The sequence below is a fragment of the Danio aesculapii genome, chromosome 17 (genome assembly GCF_903798145.1).
Source record: "Danio aesculapii chromosome 17, fDanAes4.1, whole genome shotgun sequence".
Classification (NCBI taxonomy): domain Eukaryota; kingdom Metazoa; phylum Chordata; class Actinopteri; order Cypriniformes; family Danionidae; genus Danio; species Danio aesculapii.
Window position 1 is genome coordinate 8,385,852 of NC_079451.1, and position 26,215 is coordinate 8,412,066.

The 26,215-nt window shown below is 35.7% G+C and overlaps 1 protein-coding gene across 1 annotated transcript in view; it reads left to right on the top strand.

The window, feature by feature from the left end:
* zgc:174356 (uncharacterized protein LOC100137120 homolog) overlaps positions 1 to 26,215 on the top strand; it is a 94,823-nt gene that overhangs the window by 68,193 nt on the left and 415 nt on the right. The window lies entirely within an intron of this gene.

The window sequence follows — 26,215 nt, forward strand, 5'->3', positions numbered from 1 at the left end:
GATCTGGGATGCACTCGCTGGATCCATGACAAGGTCAGTTCGTTCTGTCACGTGTGAAATAAGAGTACAGAGATAGATCCAAATGCAAGTGATATATTTAATGGTAACCGTGAAAAATAAGCCAACAAGGCTACAAAAAGGGTGAGGACACTGGAACTCTGGAGCAGGGACAGAGGGACGAAACCAATATCAGCAGTCACTCTTCTAGTCCTGAGCACAACACAGATACACATAAGCAAACACAACGAACTGACATCGAGACATAGAAACGTAGCCCAAATATAGGCTCAGTAATGAACCTCAGCTGGTGATCAATCAAACAGCTGAGTGCCGTCATGACACGTGACCAAACAAATACACGTGGAAAAACAAACAACACAAACCCATGTGACAAAACAGATACTCCGGAAAGCGCACAAACCTGCAACCGTGACACTTACCACCAAAAGCAGTGTAGTCAAACACCAGCAAATTGCTCCATTCTTAACTATGATACACATTCAGTATTAATCCACACACCAGCAAAAGCTAACTATTCTGAACCTTGACCGCTGCACGTGTGTGGGAACAGCTGACGGTGGCCATAGCAACGACAAACAGCAGTGGAACACGAGTATTTAAATCCGTAAACAAAGCGGCATGCGTCACATTTCAACATGGCATTAGACGCGATATGAGAATATAAAGAGTTAACCTGATACAGTACACGCGGTTACAAGTAACAAAACACAATTAAATACATCATCAGCAAGCTGGAGAAAGCAAGGAGACAGCCATTTACTTACACTTATGAAATGTGTCATGGGCCAGGTCTGATTCATTAACTATCATTCATTTTGGAGCTTTTCTCCCTTCTCAGCTATAATCTAGATCATTTCTATTTGCAATCATTGCTGTGGCACTTCTTGCGTGAAGTGTTATATGTTCTCAGGGCTTACCTGTACTCTGCTTTGCCCAGAGATCACATCCCCAGCCAGAGGGTTGTAGCGCTCACAAGAGCTCCTCCTCAGCTGCAGCAGGCTGCCTTTGTCTCACAACTCTCATACATCAGTAGTCTTTTCTGATCCTTCCTTTAACAAACGAATGAATCGCCCATTTCCCTCACACTTCCAATAATATCCAGGTAAGCACAGCGTCTTCATGACTCATGATGACTTCAGGATCTGTTTGTATTTGCTGCTGGGTTAGTGGGCGGGGCCGCAGGTTTAAATTTTCCTGGGTTTGTGCGTGGAACAATTGGGCGGGGCTTTTGTTTCATAGCCACGTCACGCCGAAACAGCTAAAGACTCGTTTTAAAAACGATTAATTCTAACCACTACGAGTCGACACTTTTTTTAGATGAATCAATAATTTTAAAAACTGTCCACTTTCAGATTTAAGCCTTAGCTGGATATTTCACTTCACTTAGAGCTGTTACACACTACATGGAATGTCATTATCAAAAACCCACAATAGGGGCTCTTTAACATTTTAGGACATCTTAAAACTTTAAGACCCCACAGACACCCTGAAATAGTCCGACCTAGCATTCCTTTGCTTGTTATCTTCGTGAAGTCATGGGATGAAAATATTAGACTGAATTTTTCACTTTGTGCATAAGTTAAATTGACAGCTCATGGTGTAAACACATCCATAGATGTGACCTAAGGCAGATCTTTAAAACATAAAGAATAATATGACATATTGATGGCAGTTCTAGCTTTGAACTTCAATTTTTTTCAATTTTTTGTTTTTAAAAAGCACGTAAGAATTTATCAGTTTTATAGAAAGCATTTTTCTCTATATCTATGCGATCGTCCAATATAAGCTTCTGTCAATATTATATGCTTCTTAGCAAGCACACATGAAGACCTACAGTAATATGTGTAGGCTTTTTTTGTCTTCTTCTAAGTGTTGAAGAATGTTTTTGAAATATGTCTGCTTCTTCATTGCTTTTGATTTTTATCTATTCGGAGTTGATGTGCATGACATATTGTGTGCAAACAGCATAACATACGCACTTGCATTTGTCTTGTGGAGAAATATGGACGATGGCAAATTAGATATTGATCCATCTCTTGTGTATTCTTCAGCATTTACACTGAGGGAGAGATGATCTTGAGACACTTCCACTCATCTTCTCCACATGTGACCACAACGGGCCTGAACTCAATCTAGGCATTAGTAGCTTAATGTTTTTGAAAGAATATGGAGTTCATTTAAGGTCAATCATTAACATTCGTTGATGGTAATGTTAACTTCACTTTTAAGGGAGCTCGGAGTGGCTACTTTGGAGTTCGTGGTGGTTTCAGACTGTTGAATTAAACGTCTGTTTGTTAATCACACACAGAATAGAGTGCGGTTTTCCAATAATGTGTGTTACAATAATGTGATGGCAGTGATGGCTCTTGATAAATGCTCTTTATTTAATGGTCTTTCCATTTGCTATTAAATGGATGGATGGGCTACTTCTAGCAAAACACATTACTATGTCTGACTCAACCTGACTACATTATGTTACATTAAAGCACGGTGATAGAAATGACAGGGTCATGGGCTCAATATCCAGGCAATGCATGAACTGATGCAATGTGTACATTTAATGCAAATACAAGTTAGCTTATGTTTTGACATTAGCATCTGCAAGATAGATTTTGTTTTCATAAATTTTACATCAGCAAAAATACATTTTAAATTGTTATATCAGGAATAAATTATTATTGGAAGCTGTAGTATACATAAAAACAAACACAACACACCTTTTAACTGACTACGGAAATAATTTATTTATTTTGTAGAACATATTTGAGATATTTAAGAAGATATTTATGTATGCAATGTATGAAAACTGTTTGAGCTTTCAAATATTTTGTTTGTTTTAATGCAAGCTACTCTATTCAAGTAATCTAATTTAATACTACAGTAATACTGCTAATAATAAATACAATCCCAAATCAGAAAAAGTTGGGACAGTATGGAAAATTCAAATAAAAAAAAAAAGAAAGATTTCCAAATATACTTTGACTTGTATTTCATAGCAGACAATATGAACACGAAATATTTCAGGTTTTGTCTGGTAAACTTAATTTCATTTGTAAATTTACACCTTTTCCTGTCATTCAGACCTGAAACACATTCCAAACAAATTGGGACAGAAGCAATTTAGGACTAGAAATCAGGAAATTGATTACCTAATTGTGTAATTTGAAACTGGTGATGTCAACAGGTGATTGTAATTATGATTTGATACAAAAGCAGCATCCAAGAAAGGTCTAGTCCTTTAGGAGCAACGATGGGTCAAGGATCGACAGTTTGCCAACAAATAGGTGAGAAAATTATTGAAATGTTTAAAAGCAATGTTCCTCAAGGAAAGATAGGAAAACATTTGGACATTTCACATTCAACAGTGCATAACATCATTAAAACATTAAAGGAATCTGGAGGAATGTCAGTGCGTAAAAGACCAGGGCTCAAGCCTAAGCTGAAATACTGCAACCTCTAATCCCTCACTGCATCAAGAATCATCATGCACCTATAAGCGAAATCACCCCATGGGCTCAGGACTACTTTGGTAAACCTTTGTCAAGTACAGTACCATAAAACGTAGTTACATCTACAAATGCCAGTTAAAACTGTACTGTTCCAAAAGGAAGCCCTATGTTAACAGTGTCCTCTAAGCTCTGAGGCATCTGGGATGGATCACATGGTGGAAGCGTGTACTGTGGTCAGATGAATCAGTATTTTAGGTATTGTTGAGAGAAATAGATGCCATGTGCTCTGGACCAAAGAAGAAAAGGATCATCCAGACTGTTACCAGCAACAAGTCCAAATACCAGGGTCTGTCATGGTATGGGGTTGTGTCAGTGCCCTTGGCAAAGGTAGCTTGCACTTGTGTGATGGCACCATTAATGCTGAAAAGTACATAGAGACTTTGGAGCACAACATGCTGCCCTCTTTTCCAGGGACACCCATGCATATTTAAACAAGACAATGCATAACCACATTCTGCACATGTAACAAAGTCCTGGATGCAGAGGAAGGGGTTACAGTTGCTTGACTGGCCTGTCTGCAGTCCCGATCTGTATGTAATGGAGAATGTGTGACGCATTTTGAAGCATAAAATGCAACAAAGAAGACCCCATACTGTTGCTCACCTTAAGACTTGTTTGCTGGAAGAACAGGACAAAGTTACACCTGAAACACTTCATCACTTTGTGTCTTCAGTCCCTAAACGTCATTTAAGTGTTGAGAAAAAGAATGGCAACATTACAAAGTGGTAAATGCTTTACTGCTCCAACTTTTTTTAAATGTGTTGCAAGAACCAAAACTGGAATACGTGTTTATTTTGAAAAAATAAATAAAAATGTTTGTTGTTTTGTCTGCAATGAAATACAAGTCAAATTTAAAAATCACCACTTTTTCATTATTTGTATTTTCCTAAACTAATTTAACCCATTTAGAAAAGGGTTTTGCACTTTTTTTTTCCAAAAAACAAAAAATAAATAAAAATAAATAAATAAAAAATTAAATAGATAATTAAATATATATACATACACATACATACATACATACATACATACATACATACATACATACATACATACATACATACATACATACATACATACATACATACATACATACATACATACATACATACATACATATATATATATATATATATATATATATATATATATATATATATATATATATATATTCCTTTTAAATGCTATTAAGCAGCACAACTGTTTACAATATTTTAAAATGAAATATTTTAGGATGCAAAACTATTCCTTTACTTTGCACAAATATTTCACAATATTACAATATTATACTGTATTTTTAATAAACCTATTAACCAATCACTTAATGAAAATGTAAATGCAACAAACTGCAAAATGCCTATTAAAAATTACTGAAAATTATTGAAAATTAAAATAAAATTTTAGGGTAGGTCTAGTTTAAGAAGACCTTGTATGTACAGTGGTTTAAATATGTATAAATAAACATATTTAAACCATTAAATTAAGTTTTTTTTTTTTTTTCAAATCCAGTGACTTGAACAATTCAAGTGATATTTTAAGGAGAGAGGAATTGAGTGAATTAGTTACCAAATGATAGTTAGTTGAAGCTGCTTGACATTGTTTACAGCACATTTATCTACTTTCATCTAAAAACCCAAGCAATCCCGCTGAAATATGTGAATGCATCTACTGAATCTGTGCAGTTTGCTTTTTATCTCTCGTGACTTTAGCTCATTGATCAGGAACGATAACCTGCTATGTGCAATCCCAGTAATAACCCTTTCAAGAGAGTCTTCTGGAAAAACTTTGATCTCACTGACGCACTTGTCAGCTTAGCAATAAACAGCTCCACCGCCTCCATTATCAGCCTTCAAATTGATTCTGACGCGCATTTGATGTTCTTCCTCAGACTATATAATTAAGTGATTGTCTTTGGTAATGAAGGCATTAAGTAATGTACACCTGCAATAAAGCCAGTGTGTGGTGGGTAGTGAAGTGTAGCCGTGGTTATCATCACACCCGGGCTGTAATTACACACTAATGGGCCGTTCCTGGAGGCAGTGCCCGCTCAGGGTCGTCCCAAGCAGCCCGCTATTAAACCTGTGCCATTCAGAGGAAAACATACGCTCCTTAATCCATACTTAATCCATTATCCTGCTAGGAAATGATACGTGTCCAATCAAAAATTGCAGGCCATCTTGTGGAACCTTAAATTACACCCTTTTACATTTGGCCTTTTTTTTGGCATTGAATGAATTTGAGCATAGTGTGCATACAGTAAAGTGCATTGGGATAAAAAGTGCATCTACTGTACTTACATTTTTGAAAATCTACAAATAATAATAGTAATACTAATAGGCACCAGTCAGTTTTGAATCTTTGGACTTCTTGGATTTTCATAAAGTGTTTTCCCCAGTCTAATGTAAAAAATAAATAAATAAAAATAAATAAATAATATAGATAGATAGATAGATAGATAGATAGATGGATAGATAGATAGATAGATAGATAGATAGATAGATAGATAGATAGATAGATAGATAGATAGATAGATAGATAATCATCCAAATTACATATTTAAATGTTTTTCATGTCATGTTTTATGAATTTTGTTTAGATTCCAATTACAATACACTTATTTTAAAGGTTGTTTTCTCAAACTGAGATTGTACTGAGCAACAATTCTCCAAATCCAACCTTTTTTTTGTTCATATCTATATTCTGAAGGTTTTATGAGGAATACATAGAGGAATACATTCATACATAATTTGCTTGATTGCATTTACATATTAATTTAGCAGACACTTTTATCCAAAGTGATTTACAAATGAGGATAGTATATACATACATTTCATTCTACAAGTTTTTATTTTGTTTGTTTGCGGTATTTTCTGAATAATTAGTTATAAACAAGGCAAAAACAGCTTTGACTAGATATCTACAAAGAAGACAAGATTTTCAAACCTGATTTTATCCAGTGTTCACATTTTTAAATGATTTTTTTTAAGAATTATATGCAAATTAACTGATATTTGCTTAAGTAATGGCTCATTTAAACAGCATTTTAGAAAAGCGGAAATTGTTCATTTCAGATGAAAACTGCAGCTAATTGTATGTACTGTATATTTATGTTTTGGTGTTTTGCAAAAAAGCTGGCAAAAGCAAGATTTCCTAATATCTGGGGTTGCAAAACTAACTGCAAACCTAACTACAATTTGAAATACTTGTTTTCACGCAGATTATATATGGATAGATATACATGAACAGATGATCAATTAATAAAGACGTGTTTTTCCATGGTTACTTGCAAAATAATATAAGCTTAAAACGCTTCCCTTGTAGTGCATAATAGGCACACTAATACATTTTGACATTTGCAAAACATGACAAGCTCCATATTTATATCAATATTTAGTGAGTAAACAATTTTCTGAAAAACACAGAGCAACAAAATAAATTAAACACGAAAGGCTGAGGTACAAATGCTGAAATAATGGTTTTTGTAAGCATATTTCAGGCTTTGTTTTATTTACAATTTTACTTTTCCATGTTGTGTTTGATTATTTCTGACAAAGAAATTTTGTCTTAAAGGGAACATAGTTTACCTCTTTTTTTATGATTTAATATTAATATTATGGTTCTTCTGAGTGTGCCAGTTTAGGTTCAGTTCAAAACACAATTCAGATTGTTTTTGTTATAATGTGTTAAAAACTGTCATGTTGGGGGCGTGTCCACAGTTCGCTGATTTAGGGATGTGTTGCTTTACATGTAGATTAGTTTCGGCTTCCCGCCCAACGGAACAAGGGGGCGGAGCCATGAGCTCACCCGCTCTGTGTTTGGGCAGACTGAGAGAAGGAGCAGGAGTGAGAGGATCAGCAATCAGTCGTATATGACTGACTATATGACTATATACGACTCGGACACAGACCAAGCAGAGAGTACAAAATCATTTGTGTCTTTGTATAGTTTTACAGCCAACTGTGTGCTAGTTTCAAGTACCGAGCTTGTACACCAAGACTAATAACCACACACACTGAATTAACTTTGACTGAGGCACGGGATGCGTCGCTCAAAGCCGTGACATGGCACACCAGACACTCTCTGTGGCGCAGCAGAAATATGAAGTGTCCCGAATCGTACCCTGATAGAAACCTATGTTTAGAATTCTAAAACGCATGGCACAGCGTCAGGTACAGCAGCACCTAGTTAACAGGGAGCTTCTGTGATCGCAAGATGCAAATGGCTGAAGTATAAGGCAGACTCAATGAGAATTAAACCTACCTAAAGATACAACCAATACTTCCGATTAGAGCAATAATGTGGAGAATATTGAACTTGTGTTGAGCCCAATGAGCCTTGCATCTAAAAATAGAGCAAGGGTGTTCCTTTAGTGATATCGCTTCGACTCACGCTGAAAATAGCGGATGTGAATCAACAAACTGAGGATATGATGACGCGCCTGTCAATCAATATTGGTGGGCGGGGGGACCGCACTCCTACGTAAAGTTGCGGTCGATCTGAAAACCGCTCTAATTGGTCCACCGTTTTTTATGTTGTTAAATTGAAAAAAAAACACTGGGTTTGCTTATATCACCCCAATATGACGGTCTATACACCATACATGCACATATGTCTGTCCAAACAGCTTGAAAAGTAGATTTTTTACCATAGGTGCCCTTTAATGTTACTTGTTTGTTTTTGTAGAAAATAGACCTACTTATTATAAGCTATAAAACCTATCTACACCTGAAGTGGAAAACTTCCATGTAGAACATTTTCTCAGTTCATGTCAAAGGCTTTTGTTTCTTTTCACATTAACAAAATTTACAGGGACATATTGTATATTATTAATATCGATCAATATATAAAGATATCACGTCACCAAATAAACACTTCAAAACAACTTAATGTCCATGAATTGTAATATGATGTGTTCACATCAGCTGTCAATCTCCATATAGACAACTTTCCAATGTGATCATTTTCTTAGTAGCTACGTCTATTCCAGGAGCTTCCACTGCAAATGTATCTTATGCTGTATATATCAGTCACACATAACTAGCATTTGGCCATGGCTGGAAGTCAATGATTAGAGTTTGGAATTTAAAAATGAGATTTTTGTTACAAAAACACACTGTTCTGCTTCCTAAGGGCTCACTCACACTGAATGAGCCTGCTTCTCAAAAGGCAAAATGCGGCGCTCAAGAATGGGTTTTAAAAAAATGCAGCACAAGGTCCACGTGACGCAATATTATGATTGTGATGTAATTACGACAACAACGGACCCTAAAACATGTTATGATAAATGCTTGAAGACACATCAAATAACTCAAATGTCAACTTTCAACTATAAACAGAAGCTTGCAATGGTTGCCCCACCTCTGAGCTCTTCTGACTGGTCCACTGCTTTTGGAACTGACAGTGATGAGCTGTGCTGTGTGAAAGTTGAAGATCTTTCAACTTGACAAATAAGTCGATCACATGTGCATCACTTTAAAAGACGTGAGGCATTAGCGTGGTGGTCAAATATGACCGCCAAGTGTGTGTTTACATTGAAAAACAATAGAAAAGTAGTGGATTGGAGAGAAAAAATGCAAATCTTCTGTTTGATGTTTGTGATGTTTGTGAAGGGGGTCCAAATTTGCTACATGTAAAAGTGTATGTAACAAATAAAGGCTTCATCATCATCATTCTGTGTGAACAGCCCCTAAGACATCCATCAACCAGCTGGCAGTGTGGAAGTTAATTTTATGACAATTGAATGAAGCTTCAAAATAAGAGCCACTAGCACCATCATACAGCATTGAAGAGCCAGCATAACATTTAAAACTACTCCGACTATGATCTGACAGAAAAAATAAATGTTTCATAAACATTGAGGATAGTATAAGAGTGAGTAAATTATGGGATGATTACAATATTTTCTTGACCTATTGTGCGTAATACAGCACGGAAAATAATTATTGAACATGTCACCATTTGTCTAAGAAAACATATTTATAAAGGTGCTGTTGACCGAATGTTGGTAACAACCAAATAAATTCATATATGCAATTGAAACTAAAGTAATTCCATTACAAATGAAGTTATGTGTAATAAAATAAAATGACGCAGGGAAAAAAAGTGTTAAACAAATGAAGAATGGGAGGTGTAGAAAGGCAGCGAAAGCCCAGACAGCAGCTGAAGTCTCTCAGAAGTTCTCTGCCTTTTGTCATTGTAAATGAATATTAGCTGCTTCAGTCCAACATCTACATTATCAGGATGATGAAGATGAAACCAGGGTGGACATTACAGCAAGGCAATGATCCAAAACACAGCCAAGGAAACTCTCAGATGGTTTCGGAGAAAGAAAATAATGGTGTAGAATGGCCCTGCCAATCACCTGACTTGAATCCAATAGAGAATACAAATTAACGATCAGATTTGATAGACGAGACCCACAAAACTATCAAGACTTTTATACTCTGTTGAAGTCTGTGGAAAAACTCACACTTGAGCATATCATGTGACTTTATTCTCCATATGAGAGGTGTCTTCAAGCTGCCATCACCTGAAAAGCCTTTTATATAAAGTATTAAATATGTTTTAGTAGTGTAATACGTTCTGCTTGTGTCATGTCTTTGTTATTACACGTAACTCATTTTTCAAATTTTTTACATTTTATTTTTATGTTTGTATTGTTTGGGTTTGTACCAAAATCTGGTTCAATTCTATGCAAACAGCTCCTTTAGAAATATTATTAAAAAGATACAAGAAAATATATTATTAATAAGAAAGAAAGAAAGAAAGAAAGAAAGAACGTTTTTCAAAGCAAGCATCTGCAAAAGTGACTACGCACTAAATATTTTGTTCATCATTCTCACCACCGCTCCATCCCAGCCTTCACTCACATTTTTCTTTCGCATGTGCATCTTGGGGGACGTCAGTCAAACCGAGGAGGAATTGCGGAGCGTATGATATCTGACCCTATGGAATATTGATGAGTGTGAGAGGAATAAAAGGGAATAAAAGAGGAGTAATGACAGAGTCCGGGTGGCTGAATGAGAGCAGTCTGAAGCTCTGTGGTGCCACTGACTCAAATCAGAGTTTACACAGAGACTCTGGAGACTGCAGACTTAAGACCTGCTCTTAATCCATCCATCAAAGCCTCTCTCTCATTACGCTCCACAATTACCGGGACTATGAAGGGCTTGTCTGTAAAAATCTAACTTCAAACAGACTTTTTTTTCTTTTCTTTTTTGTATTTAACCGCTTAGGCTGTCTTTCTTTCTGCTTCATCTATGGCCTCATATTTAAGATTTTGAATGTGATTAAATCTGCTGTGTTGTTTAGAGAGAGTGTTTACACTGGTAGCATGTGACTGCAGTGCCGAAGCAAAACAAGGTTGGGTTTTTTAAATAATTGAAGCACACAATGACCTCGACAGACTAAGCCTTCTGTGGGACCACATTTTTTGGTGATGTAATGTCACATAGGCCACTGCAAGTGTGCTTTATGAAGAAGGAATAAAATAAAATAAAAAATTACATTTAAAAATAAAAATATATGAAATAAATAAAATAATATATATATAAAAATTAATAAAATAGCATAAAAAGTAAAAGAAAATATATATATAAGAAAAATATATAAAATATAAAATTAAAATATAAAAATTAAAATTAAATAAATATATATTCATATGAATAATTTATTAATAATTAATAAATATAAATTATTATTAAATTAATAATAGAAAATATAAATAAATAAATAAATAAATAAATAAATAAATATAATACAAAATTCACATGGTTTGTTCACCCAAAAATTAAAATGTTCACTTAATAAATTAATTACATTAAAATCAAAATGTTGTTTTTTTTTTCATAAGTTTGTTCATCCAAGAAATCACATTAGTACATATATATTTTATTTATTTTTGCATATTAATTGAAACACCAAACAATCTTATATTTAATTTTATTTGTTTATTTGTTCGGTTTGGGTCTGTCTTTAGGTCTAAAACTAAAATTATCTAACAGTATCTTAGAAAAGCGTATATATTTCTGATTTACACATTAGCCCCTTTCCGAAAGTAATACGGTTAATTATACAGAATTTTTTTTTTTTTTTATACCAGTAAATTTTGACATCATTAGCCAGAAATGACCTCTAAATGGCTGCTCTTGTATTTGTAAACATTTGACTACGTGACAAACTCTGTGGATGGATAAGCATTGTGAACAACTTCGATAAAAACATATAAAGGTACACTGTCACTTGTCAAGATGTACATAATGTGTGTGTGCTGGCGCTCACCGGCTGCTTTACATGCACATGCGTCAGAGCTTGAAGGTAAACAAACAGTGGCTTATCATAAGCATTTTATCGATAACTTTTTTACACAGTTGGCAATAAGAAGGAACAGAAATGTTATCTGACTAATATCTAGCAGCTAAATGTGTCTGGAAAAAAATATTCAAAGGCTTTTATTGTCATGAACCGTGTGGATGTGAATGCATCTGAGTGTTCTGATTGAGACGTCACACGTCATCGCGTACTAGATGTGAACGTGCTCTTTCCGGCAATCTTCCTTCTGCGTTCACACAGAGCAGCATTCCAGCAAATTACCGGTAATATTACTACTTCTCTTTCCAGAAAATTGTCCGAATGAATTTACCGGTATTTTCAAAAAGGGCCTGTTCACACATACATTGCCGGTAATTTTCCGGAAATGTCTGTATATGTGAAAGGTGATAAAGTTAAACAAAAAAAAAAATCTTTTTAAATACATTATTTACAATAATTTTAAATACCAATTTACAATGACAATATAAAAGGAAAGAGATGTAAGAGGCAAATAGTTTTTTTCTGGCTAAAACACTTCACAATGCATTACTCATTAAACTTATGTTGTATTGGACTCTAAATTCAATATTTGCTTATCTTAACAAACTGGTTGGAATTAATCAATATTCTTCGGTAATGGACACCGTGTTACAAATTCTGTTGATGCAGCAAAAATTTTATTTATTTATATTTTTCTTTATAAGTGTTGAAGGGGGAGAACTGCACGTGTGGTTTTCCAGTAATGTGTCAAAATGTTTATGGAGATTTTAAGTCATCCGTAACGCAAAGTGTGAGGTTAAACTTGTCAAGAATTCAGGACCTGCTGAAGATGTGCTGCTGCTCATTCAGGCAAAAACTGCTGGAACGACTGGTTTTCTAACATTCATATTTTAGAGAGGTGCAATGACACTTCATTCACACAAAATATGTCCATATTTGTGTAAACAAACACTACTGAAATATTACTAAAAATACAGGAAAAATGTTAATTCTTGTATAGCATATGTATATATATATAGTCAGAAGTCAGAATTATTAGGCCCTTTTGAATTTTTTTTTCTTTTTTGAATATTTTCCAAATTATATTTAACAGAGCAAGGACATTTTCACAGTATGTCTGATAATATTTTTTCTTCTGGAGAAAGTCTTATTTGTTTTATTTCGGCTAGAATAAAAGTAGTTTTTAATTTTTTATGAACCATTTTAAGGTCAAAATTATTAGCCCCTTTAAGCTATTTTTTTTTTCGACTGTCTACAAAACAAACCATCATTATACAATAACATGCCTAATTAACCTAATTAATTAAGCCTTTAAATGTGACTTTCAGCTGTATAGAAGAGTCTTGAAAAATATCTAGTCAAATATTATTTACTGTCATCATGGCAAAGATAAAATAATCAGTTATTAGAAATGAGTTATTAAAACTATTATGTTTAGAAAATGAAAAATTGGGGGAAAAAATAAACAGGGGGGCTAAAAATTCAGGGGGGCTAATAATTCTGACTTTAACTGTGTAAACGGGACAACCGTCTTAAAATAATTTTATGCAAGTTGATATTTAATTAACATTAAAAAAATTTACGGGTATTAAAGTAGTAAATCCACTACGGTATCAAAGTAGTAATTGTGGTTTTAAAGTGTTTCATCAGCAATTTAAAATAATTGCCTTATGTTTTAGTTTTAAAAGGAATTATAGTTATTTATGTGATTCAAATCTGAAGTTTCAGGCATCATTGCAATCTTCATTGTCACATGATCCTTCAGAAATCAATGTGCACGATACACCTCGTCTTCAAGATGCACCTTTTATTTTTCTTTGTTTTTGTGTTTTCGTGATGATGATGACGATGATGATGATGACACTTTTCGAAAGTCTCACACTAATATACTGTACCCACCATCTGGATGGCTTTTGCTAAACCTCTTCTGATCGCTTAAACTGGATTTATTCTGTCTTTCAGTGAAAACAAATCCACAACCCAAGGTGGACCTTTATTGCAGCGCTTGGAGCCAAAACGCGCGTGGCAGTTTGTCAATACATTCCTCTCGTTTTAATTGTTTATTTATTTATCGGTTCTTCAGCAGAAATGTGTATTGGCGTTGGCCTGGGGGGGTAGTACAGTGCTCAGATCCTCAGAGTAAATTGTGTGTCTGGTTTTTAAGCCGGTTCCATGAAAGCAAGCGTCGCGTTTGCGCTTTGAATCTCTGATGACAGAGAGATCCAGTCTTCACATTAGAAAACAGATTTATGAGGTCAAAACATACACTGTTTGTACCTCAAGTTTGGTAAAGCAACTATTTTTCATGTCTGTGAATTCACACTGTAAAAAATAAATTGTTAAGAAAACATAAAAAAACAAGGCAACTTGATGCAGTAAGAACTTTGAGTTGTCTCAACAACTGTTTTTTTAGTTCTTCTCAGGAACAATATTTTGTTCAGCTAACCTAATTTTGTTTTTTTCATGCAATGTTGACTATTGTATTGTACTAACAAAGATATTCTTGTCACATCAACTGAAGCAGCAGTTACTGCTATTGAGTCAATTCATTTTTTTCTGTTCAGTGGATGATTTTTTTTCAAATTTGCAAAAGTAATTGGTACTAGTTAGCACATTTACTTAAAATGACAAACACAAAGTTACTACTTCATTCATTCTCCTTTGGCTAAGTCCCTTAATTCATCAGGGGTTGAAAGCAGAATGAACTGCCAACATATTCAGCATATGTTTTACACAGCGGATGCCCTTCCAGCTGCAACTCAGTATTGGGAAACACCCATTCGCATTCAGACACCTGTACCGCATGTCTTTGGACTGTGGGGGAAACCAGAACACCCGGAGGAAACCCACGTGAAGACAGGGATGGCAACTGACCCAGCCGGGTCTCAAACCAGTGACCTTCTTGCTGTGAGGCGACTGTGCTACCAACTGCACCACTGTGTCACCCCTCTTACAAGCAACAGATAAACAAGCTTCGCTTTAGATCGTCACGTCACGCATAAGCTAATTATTTAAATATCAACGTTCATATTCAACACAAAAATGTTTGTCCAGAAAACTCAGTTCAACATGTAGACATGACATTTTAATGAATATTGTTGACATAACATATATTTTTATGTAGATCATTAGTTATTCACAATTCTTAGTAAATATGATAGAAAACGTACAGTGTGTTGAACAAATGGTGATTTTATTTTTTACAGTGCAGTTGATATTGGAGAGTTGTTGTTAAGATGAATGTTTGATGAATCTTGACTTTATTGGATGGACGTGGATGTGCGTGTGTGATTGTGAATGCAGGAGGAGGTCTTTTGCATGGCTGACTTTAAATATGCAAGACCCCTGAGACTTGGTTTGTTTGTTTATACTCTTGTTCTATATTCATCATGAATAATTACGCCTTTTCTCAGCCAAAAACAAGAGCGTGTAAGCTCTGCACGTGTGTAGGTTATGGTCCAGTGCCTCAAATAAAGAGACATGATAAAACTTGTATTTAATAACATTCCAAATGAGCAGAAATCGAATAACATTAGCATTTTTAAATCTAAAATATAATTTAATTGATTGATAATCATTTCTTAATTTCAAGCAAATGTATTATTAGGGACCGAGCACCTAAACTGCATAGACCCTATTGGAATTGCTCCGTTTCTTATTATTATTCCATTCTGGAAGATTTCGGAAGTGGACATGACAAAATGACTCGACAGTGCCACCTATGAAAATTCTACGAAGTGCTCTTGAACTACGATTCACGCAAACGTATGAAAATTGGCACACACGTCAAACGTGCCATTACCTACAAAAAAAGTCTCTTGGAGCAAACCCAACAGGAAGTCAGATATTTTTAACTTCCTCTGACAAAAAAGTGGCATTTCCAGGCGTTGCATTTTAACAAACTCCTCCTAGTGGTTTTATCAGATCAACACCAAAATCAGGAAGTATTATAACTCAGGCATGAATTATCCGATCTGCCTCAAAATTCACATGTTTGATAACAGTTCTGACCTGAACACGTTTACATGCCAATATCCAGTTACAGTTATAGTGCCACCTGCTGGCAACAGGAAATGACATGTTTTACTCTATAACAAACTCCTTCTACAAATTTTATCGTATCAGCACCAAATTTGGTTGGTGTTATCTGAAAGCCCTGGCAATTATATATCATGAAGATCTAGAGTTCGGAGAGAACAGACTAATAAAAACAAGTTTAGATTTTTCCACCTGTCAGGTTTTGCATCAGGGCATAAAAATAAAATTGATATAACTCAGTTTTTTGACCACACTTCACTATTATAGCTCATATATTAATTTGCTGGAAATTAGAACTGAATTTAGAAATAGTTTTGAAATCTTTGCTCTTAACGAACACAATTAAATATGTAGGTTAATGCATGTCTTCAGTGGAGTGCTTACAACACAATTTCCTTTTCTATGTAAGTAAAGGAGTAAAGAGTATAAGTAAAGTAAAGAGAAAGTAAAGAGGCTGAATGGAGGCGGCTTGTTCTTTATCTTTGCGCTGCAGATGGTTTACCTATTTATCGCTAGTGAAGCATGTAAGTTGAAAAACTGAAAAGTCGGCCATGTAAATAGCAAATGCGCCATGGTGCAACGCGACTGACTCTTAAAGGGATTGGGGGGATGAAACTCTGATCGGTTTAATGCACTTTATGCTCAAAACACACCCTTAACTCAATAAGAGAATAAATCTTATTTTTCTTTCTGCAAAAGTGGAGTTGAACACATCCTTAATGCTTTTGCGCCATGCACTTTAGACTTTGCACCTAGATTGTTAAAATAAAGCCCTTAATCTGTTAAGGCCAAAAAAAAGGGGACGCCAAAAAAAAAAAAAAACATGCTTTGCTTAAGGTTTGAAAGATGTGATAGCAAAAAAAACTAAAACGGGCACTTTCACAATGAACAGACACATGAAGCAGGCTTGCCATGGCAGAAAAGATGATAGTCAGCCTTCAAGTTCTCTCTTTTTACGATCCATACTGAATAAACAAACAATGCAGTTTACATGCTTCGTTGCATTATTTATTAAGATAAATCTAAACTAATTTCTGTAGTTCAAACAGGTATACAGGGCCATTATAAAACAGGTATAATGGCCCACGTATAAACAAATAGTCGAGTTTAAATTGGGTTCGGGCTCATAATTACAGTTCATTTGCCAAACCAGGCTCTGACACAAGGTGCATTAGCTTGGGTAGGGTCAGGTTTAATTTATTGGGCCGGATCTAAGCTCTATTATATATGCATTGTTCATTGTTTCTTGATGTTGGTAAATACATTAAGTAACATTAAATACTGGAACTGGGAGTACTTTCAAACTATGTTTTATTGTTTGTTCAAGTTAGTCATTGTTGTTATATTATGGCCCGTTTCCACTGAGTGGTACAGTACGGTATGGTACGGGTCTGTACGGGTCACCCTTTTCAGGCTTGCGTTTCCATTGCTAAAAGGGTACCAATGGTACACTTTTGGTGGGCGTGGTGTACGACAGTCAACTTCATTTTCGCTCAAGAAAACGTCTGCAGTAAAGCTGTACAGGTCATTCACATATCATATGAGAAGCACTACTCACAAAACGGATGCTTTATACACATAAATACTTCTGTATAAATGTTCATTACTAACTTTTCTATAAACATGAGTTGATTATAACTGCAGATCAATGACACTGCGAAATAGCCTACTGTAACATCTGTAATTATATAAAATAAATGCAACATTTACTGTATGAATAAATACAGACCCTTACAGTCTCCGATATACTACCAATTACAGATAAACTACACAAAGCATACATTTAGTCATTATTTGGGTTCAAAAACAACACGAAATATAGCCCACAGTCAGAGCAAACCCTTCATCTGTGTGTTTAATCTTCACCAGCACATGTAACCGCTTGTTAGAAAGTAATTCCATCATTCTGAGTTCATAATAGTCCAGAAGGTGATGATAATAGTTAAACATGGCTGTTTGTTTATGTTTGCTGAAAACAATTTTCTCCTTTGTTTTTTTCCGGCTTCTCATTAGTTTTTTTGCCCGTCACTCTCGCGTTTGTCAGTTTCTGAAAGAATCGGGTTTCAAAAGCACGTCAATAATCAAGCGCACGTTATTATCATCAGCTCAAGAAGTTCGTTATTTCAAATATAGACGCACACGTGAGCGCAAGCAAATAAGTGAAACCGCTCACGCTTTAGACTGGCTCGTAACAAACTACGGGGCACAGGGTAGAATCAGACAAGGTTTGTTTGAGCTCGGATGGACCATGGCTCGTTATTATATGCAAATAATGTTACGGTTTAATCTCTCTGCTGTGTATTTAAAACATGGCGGTTTCATTGTTTTTATTCTGGCTTGTTGCACGAGCGAATGATGTATATCTCTGTAAACCAATAGCATTCAGCTGCACACCCAGCTCCACCTTTTGGTAAACCTTTTTACCCTTTGCAAAGGGAGACCAAAAAGTGGTACGGTACGGTTCGGTGCGCCTATTGACAGTGGAAACGGCCATAAAAGAATACCGTACCATTTAGTGAAAACGGGCCATTACTAAATGAAACTATTTTTATTATAATTTTTACAAATATATATTATATGTTAAATAAAGAGCCCATAATTAACTAAACATCATCAAAGGGACAGTTTCCTTTACACTCAAATGATGTTTGTTACTTACTTAAAATGAGCTGAAAAAACACAATTCATGAGTTTTTTTTGGGACAACTTGATTGTTTTATGTTCAATTATGTTTAAATTTGTAAACTAATAAGTTAACTTAATTATTTAATGTCGGCCTAACACAAATCCACTGTGTGGAACCCAGCATTTTTTCTATAGAACTAAAATTTCAGATGTGCTTTACTGATACAATTTTGCAATTATTCGACTTCAGTGCAGCTCATGCAGCAAAGCTGAACCCAACTTCAGGACAAAGTCAATACCAGTGACCAGCCAACACTATTTAGCAGCTGTACTCTCTCATTAAGCATGGAAATAAAGGCCTATCTGAGCGTCTGCCAAAGCCCAATGCAGTCAGACTGAGGCGTGTGACACACCTGCACTCTGTCTGACAACAACAATTAGCCGTCTACGCTGAGAGTTCCACACAATCACTTTAATTAGTGTCAGTCAACGTCCATATTGTTCAAGTCAAACTGGAAGCAGTGGCTTCTGCATATTTATTATTGACCCATCGAAGAATTAAAAAACTATTATGCTCTTATAAAAGCTGTTTCTCTTTCGCTCGTGTCTAGAAAGCAGGGCTAGAATATTTATCAGGATGCGGAGATGAATTTAGATTAATGTGTCTGAAAATGGGAGAAAGTGCTTTTTCCAAGGGTGTATTAGCAAGTTGCAAGCAAATGATTATTTCGGCCAGCTGTTGTTATCAAAAGCATTAATCAAATTTATGGGATTATTTTTTCATTAGCTGGAAATTGGTTCTTTATACTCTAAGACCAGGACACACCAAGTCAACGGTCAGCATCAGGCTGGCCCTCACATCGGTGGGAGTTTGCCCAATTAAGCATGTAGATGTCAAGTTAGCCGTTGGTGAAAGAGAGCAATCCGATTGGCTGTTCAGCTATGAATCAGAGAGCAAGAACAAAAACTGAAGTGGCCAAACTAACGCAGAGTTCAGACTGCGTGAAGTAGGGGAGAGCGTGGCACAAAGTAACACTTTTTGGCTTTGGCCAAATAATGAACAAAGAAATGGGGTTAGACAAACCATTTTTTCCACCAACACACAAGCCTCTCCAACAAATGAGCACTGAAAGTATGATCGCCGGACCTGTGGTTTCTGTGCAGTATTGCCAAAAATGCTAGGAGTAAACATGTTACTATTTACCCCACCTATGGGGCAAGTTGTAACAATCAGAACGGTTAGTTGTAACACATGCTTAAAAAGGCAGATTTCACACAATTAATTTAAATCCAGTTTACTTTTAACGTTTAATTTATTTTTTATTCTTTATAGCACAGCATGTTCATTTATTTATTTATTTATTTATTGGATAAGCACATTTGAATTTAATTGCATTATTATACATTATAGTACAATGCATTTATTTGCGTTATTAGCAATACAATATATATTTTTTCTTTAAAAAAAATATTTTCTATCAAAAAACATTTTATATAAAAAAAGTTTCCAACATTACACTCAATTCAACAATTATTTTGTTGGTTTAATTTGTGTACAACAGTGTGTGGCTTATTTGTAACACTCTGTTACAACTACAGTAACCCTACTGTGTCATGTTTTGCTCAAAACTGGCTAGCAGTCACAGCGTGTTTTTTTACATCTTTCAAAATGGTTTAATCTTTTAGCCTAGAAGACGCCAATCACAACAATATAAAATTTCACTAACATAATTTCCCATATTTTTTTTTTTTTTTTTTTTTACTATAATAAAAATTACTTTTATGCTGCAAAAATGGTTTCTCCTGTGTTTATCATCCAAATTTCACTAAACTTTTTCAATAACTGGCAGGAAGATGTCTGCCGACACTGTGGTGAAAACCTCAGAAGCATGCCATGGTTAACCCTGAGCTAATACCTTAAAACTTCATGTTACATTTTATAACGCGCTCCCCTAGTTTTTCAAAGTAGTGGCATCACAAATGTTTTCACACAGGTCCATAGCCAGCCAGGTGAAAGGGGTGTTTCTTTTTTTTTTCTCAAAAAGGGGACCTTTTTGTGGTTTTAGGCCTCATTAAGGTTAGTTTTTTTTTAATGAGATTTAAATTGTACATCTTAGAGACATTTTAAACACTACTTTAGCTGAAATAGATTGTCGGATGGTCATCACAACCTAAAAAGTACATTTGAAAATTCATGGATAACAACAATAGCTAAAATAGTACTCAAATTCTGTAACGAGGAGGCTGAGGCAATGTTAGAATCAATTTGCGGAAGTTTAATAAAGGGCTTGCACAGAGGCATAAATGTAAAAACAGGCAGAGATCTTTCATCAAACAAGGCAAATCCAACAAACGTAAGTAAAAAGGCAGGCGATAGGTCAAGGCAACAACAATCAGTCCAAAACAAAGCAAAAGGGCAAAGACAAGGAACGTACGTGAGGTAAACAGGCCAGGTCATACACAGGATAGCAGTCAGGAAAGTCACTTGGAACAACGCTCGGTAAGGCAGGTAAATTGGCAATACTTCACCAAGTATCAGTATCTGACTCCTTGCTGAAATATGCTCCAAACAGGAAGTGAGCACAGAGGGGGTGGAGTTGAGTCAGTACTCGGGTGAGGGCTCCCTCTTCTGGCATGGCGTTATAAATTCATTTTAATATTGGCCGCTTTTGGCGCTTCACACCTTTTCATTGGTCCTTTTTTGTTCCAAGATTTCCGGTTTCAGTATTAAAAAACTATACAGTAGTGAAAGATGACTTCACTTCATCAGATTGTATGTTTTCTTGCACAGCTGGATGTCATGAAAAATATTTGTTAGCATTGGACAAAACTGATTAGCTGAAGTCACATCAAATCGATAGCCAACAGAGGATGCCACTTGTTCTTAAAACCTTTTTCGATGGGTTATTTTCACTATTTATGATAGTTCATCTATTAGCCCAATGATGAAACTAACAGAATGGTCGAAGGTTAAATGCATGAAAGCATTTTCTTGTGCTTCTGAAAATAATTGTGTTGTTTATTAGAATTTATTTATATTTATTTTTCAGCTTTGAATTTAATCTGACTCCAATTTTAAGTGACCGTCAAATTTTGACCATATTCCTAATTGTAAGAATGGATTACATTTATCATTTATGACTCAATTTAGAGTTTTGATCTATTTCTGATCCCATACTCTTTAGTTATACATTCATTAGGGAAAAACGCCGCTCAGAGCTCTGAAGTTAGTCAGAGGATGCAGGGTTGAGTAATACTTAAATAGTCTGGTTGCAAACTGCTCACTCATCCTAAAAAAGTAGTTGATTTAGCCAATTCCATACAACTTGCTAACTTCAGCGATAACCAGAAATCAAAGAGTCTCTGCACAGATGTGCCAACTGCTTCATACAGTGTCGTGCACATTGTTTGGATATAATGTACATAGATCAAGGTAGCACCAGCCTCCACATAATCTACTGGATATAAAGATTTCAGGAGAATTCAGAATGAATCAAAACTTAACATTTTATTTGTCAGGTAAAATTGTATTATGTCAATTTACAGAATCCAAGAATAAAAAAAAAACAATTCAAAGATGATACTGTAAAAATACAACATCCATTACTCAAAGATAAATCAAAGAGTTAGAAATGCATACCTGACCTCACATGCTGCATCGGGGTGTCTTGGCTACAAGATCCCAATGATATTTGTGCACATTTGCTTTAAATAGTCAACTCTGAAAAAACAGCCATAAATTCAAGACAATAGAAACAATAAGGGGGGGGGGGGGGGGGGGGGGGCATCTGGCAAAAATTTTATCAAGGGCAAAAACCAAATAAACATCTACAAGTTTAATATTACAGTGAAATTAAGACAATTTTACCAATCACACAGAGATGATACCAAACATGAATATAAAGCTACAAGTTACAGCATATTAAAACCTTGGACATTTTATGTGAAATGTGCTCTGATCAGAAGGTAACTTAAAGGTCAAGAAGGGGGGCTTGAGGTGAAAGGAGAAGGGTGAACTTTCTCGCATTCCCCCCTGATGAGGTGTAGCTCTGTGTTTCCAGCCTATTGTCAACAGTCTCAGGTTGATTTGAATAAAACAGTTGAACAGCTAATTTTCCTGATCTTCTTCTCAGGTCAGAAAGTTAATTGTTTTATTGCATAGCAATTTTTGTGGTCTTGTCTCATGAAATTCCATAACAGTTCTTAGGGTCTGATAATATGGAGAGATTTAGCCATCCTTACAATATGTCAAATGAGCTCATGTGTGGGACAAATTCTGGACCTTTGTCAGTGAGGGGTGGGTCTTTCGAACCACATGAACACCCCCTGGCTACAGGCAATCTGGGTTAGCATTCCGTCGCTGCTGTGTTCACACTGCAAGATGAATCGATGACAGAGAATTTCACACCTTATGACTTTACAAAAGAAGAACTGCCAACAACTTTGTAATGGTCTGCAAACTACGGCCCGATCCCAATTCTATTTTTGTACCCCTACCCCTTCCCCTTCCTCTTGGCCCTAACAACCGAGGGTTAAAGGGAAGGGCTCCAAAATTTACCCCTAAGAATTGCACCTGCACACATCATCATATGTCCTCGTGATCTCTTGCTTCATATGAGATCGACGATCGCGACTGCTGTAGTTATTCCAGTTGTGCTATTTTTTGGTATTTTTCTTTAGATCACTGAAGGCATACATTATGTTATCATAACGATCTAATGTAGAAATAAGATAGTAACAGGTTGATTTGATATAGTATACTGTATACTGTGTAAGTGTAGATTGTTGTTGGTGATGTCGATGTTATTAACATAAAGCCACACAAAATAATAATATATTCCACACATACAGCACAGAGATCTAATGAAACTACACAGAGATCAATTAATATTATACCAATCAAGAGTACATCATTTCTGTGTGGGTTATGCTGCAATACCAGTGGAAAACATGCATTACAGGTGCATTTATGCATGTGGCTGACATCATATTTAAATGCAATCAAACCACACAAAGGAAATTAAACCTGTGATCTCTCTTCCCATTAAGCTACACAGAAAAGACCCTGAAAACCACAGAGGCAGAAAGGTGTTGGTTTGCCCTTGACAATGAATAAACCTCCATGTGAATTATGAATGGCCTATTTATGACACCTGGTTGCCTGGTGCCATTCCTAAGCCAACAATGAATTGCGCATGAAAGTTACTATTTATTTATTTCGTTCTACACTTTTTTTATTTGAGAATGATATATTTCTATCTTTAAATCTTTACATTATAAATAACATCTTATAGTTAACATCATATCAAATATGACAATTTGTTACATATGACTGATCAATGCACATCATTTGTAAATTCATTTTATTGTTTAAATCAAATTCCCACATAGTTAATCGATATACTGTACATTAATTCATCCCATTGAAAAGCATATGCATACTGTCTAAACCATTTACCCACTATATAGTATACTGTGCTCTATGTTCCCTTCACCATATAGAAAACTAACTGTGTGCAGCTTAATTGTGCGTGTGTGTGTGTGTGTGTGTGTAAGTGCACTTTCTGAGCTTGCCATACTGTAGATATATGTATGTTTCATCATCCCAGCTTTTTGGTGTTTCTCCCTGCATTGATACAATCAATAAATTCGGATTCAGGAATAAGTTCAGATCAACACGTCGTCGACAACTGTTTAAGAGAATTCTGAGAATGTTTACATGGACACCAATAACTCTGATTAAGAATCTATCATGTAAATTGTGATTTTTGATGACCTTAATCTGACTAAAGTCATAATTGAACTAAACAGAAATCGGATTAAGACATGTGGAGTATACCGATTTTAGTCAGATTATTGAAGTGTATTACAGACATGTAAACATTGCAATCAAACTATTACCATATGTGATTTTAACCGTATTTTGTGACAGAATAATCTATGCACACAGCTGTTAGACTCCAATTCAGTGAAGGACCACAAACACCTGCATCGCGAAATGCAGAGGTTTTTTCTGCCTTACAGCGTGCGGTATCAAATTCCATTAAAACTTCCAGCAGTTCTAATACCTCATTTGTCATGTCTTATTTGGGTGGGGGTGGTGGCATGCATGGAATGCTCCTGAATGAAAGTGAAACTGCCGAACTGCAGTTAAAAAAAAAAATGGCTAATTGACACCGTGTCGCCCGCTTTAGTTAATTTTTTTTTCAATTACTTGGATAACACGTTGAATAGAGGTGAATTCAACATGGCATTATTGTACATAATCTATTCATGCAAATACTTAAATTCACATTTGGTGTGGACCCGACATTACACATTTAATTGCTACGTTGTCAAACAGTTGAACTTTTATTTATGGAAGATTTTAGACAAGATTTTACCACCTTAAACCTAATTTATACTTCTGTGCTGAATGTTCGTAGCGTATACCCCACACATTTCCATTGCCATTGAGCATTTACACCTATGTGTTCTGTCAGTGTACTCTAAACTAGCACACAGTGAGGTTTCTATGATCCACTGTGTTGAGTTTCTGTCTGTGTTTTGAGCTTCCGCTGGAAATGCATGTGGTGCTACTTTAACAGGAGAATGATGCAGGAATAGGCAAACTAAATAATTAAACTTTAAGTGCGGTTTATTTATAAATTTCGAGAGGATCACTAGCTTATAATTGATTACGGCATCAGCTTCACATATTGCGTCAATCAGATGAATACTAACTCACTATAAATAACTGCAGTTTTTACACTACAGTCATCTTTGTCTTGAAGAATACCCCCTTCCATCCCTACTCCTCCCTCTTCTCCTGATAGGGCTGCACGGCAGCACAGTGGTTAGCACTTTTGCCTCACAGCAAGAACACCACTGGTTCGAGCCCTTACTGGGCCAGTCAGCATTTCTGTGTGGAGTTTGCATGTTCTCCCCGTGCTTGTGTGGGTTTTCCTCCAGTTCCCTGGTTTCCTCCCACCGTCCAAAGACATATATTATAAGTAAATTGACTAATCCAAAGTGGCATCATAAGTCAAACTCTTAGCCAGCTAGATCTCTTAGCTATTACTAACACGTTCATGAGCAGGGGAGTTCTTGAGACCTACCTGAGCTCAAACTTCCCTCTCGCTCTTCAAATGGGAGGGAGCCCCGGGCTCGAGGATATTCTGAGTCTCTCGGGACAGCATGCCAAACACACTTGATTATCAATCATCAGCTAAGTGTGAACTCTTGAAATATAAAATAAACCAAAAACAAAAGTATCCATCCATGAGAGCAATGCAGGGATTAAGGTGAGTATATAGGGTGGATTGGTACTGCTCCTGCAACAGTAAATAGAAATTCTATTTTACTTGGGAATTTTTTGGGATGTATTTTATATTTCCCAGTGTTAGGTTGCAGCTGGAAGGGCATCCGCTGCATAAGTTGTAATGGATAAGTTCTGCTGTGCTGGATAAGTTGGTGGTTCATTCCGCTGGGGCGAACCCTGAAATGAATGAATAAATATATTTTATATATCTAAATTTATATTTTATACTGTATAAATACAATACTATATACAAGTAACACATTCCTTTTAAAAATAAGTAACAAAAATAAGAAATAAGCCATTAACTTGTGTATACAGTACAGCCGAGAAGAAAAAACGTGCACAGCTTCTGTTTCATGCTGGCTTTAAATCACTAGGACGAATGTGACTTAAGAAAGACATTTTGAGTTTCAGT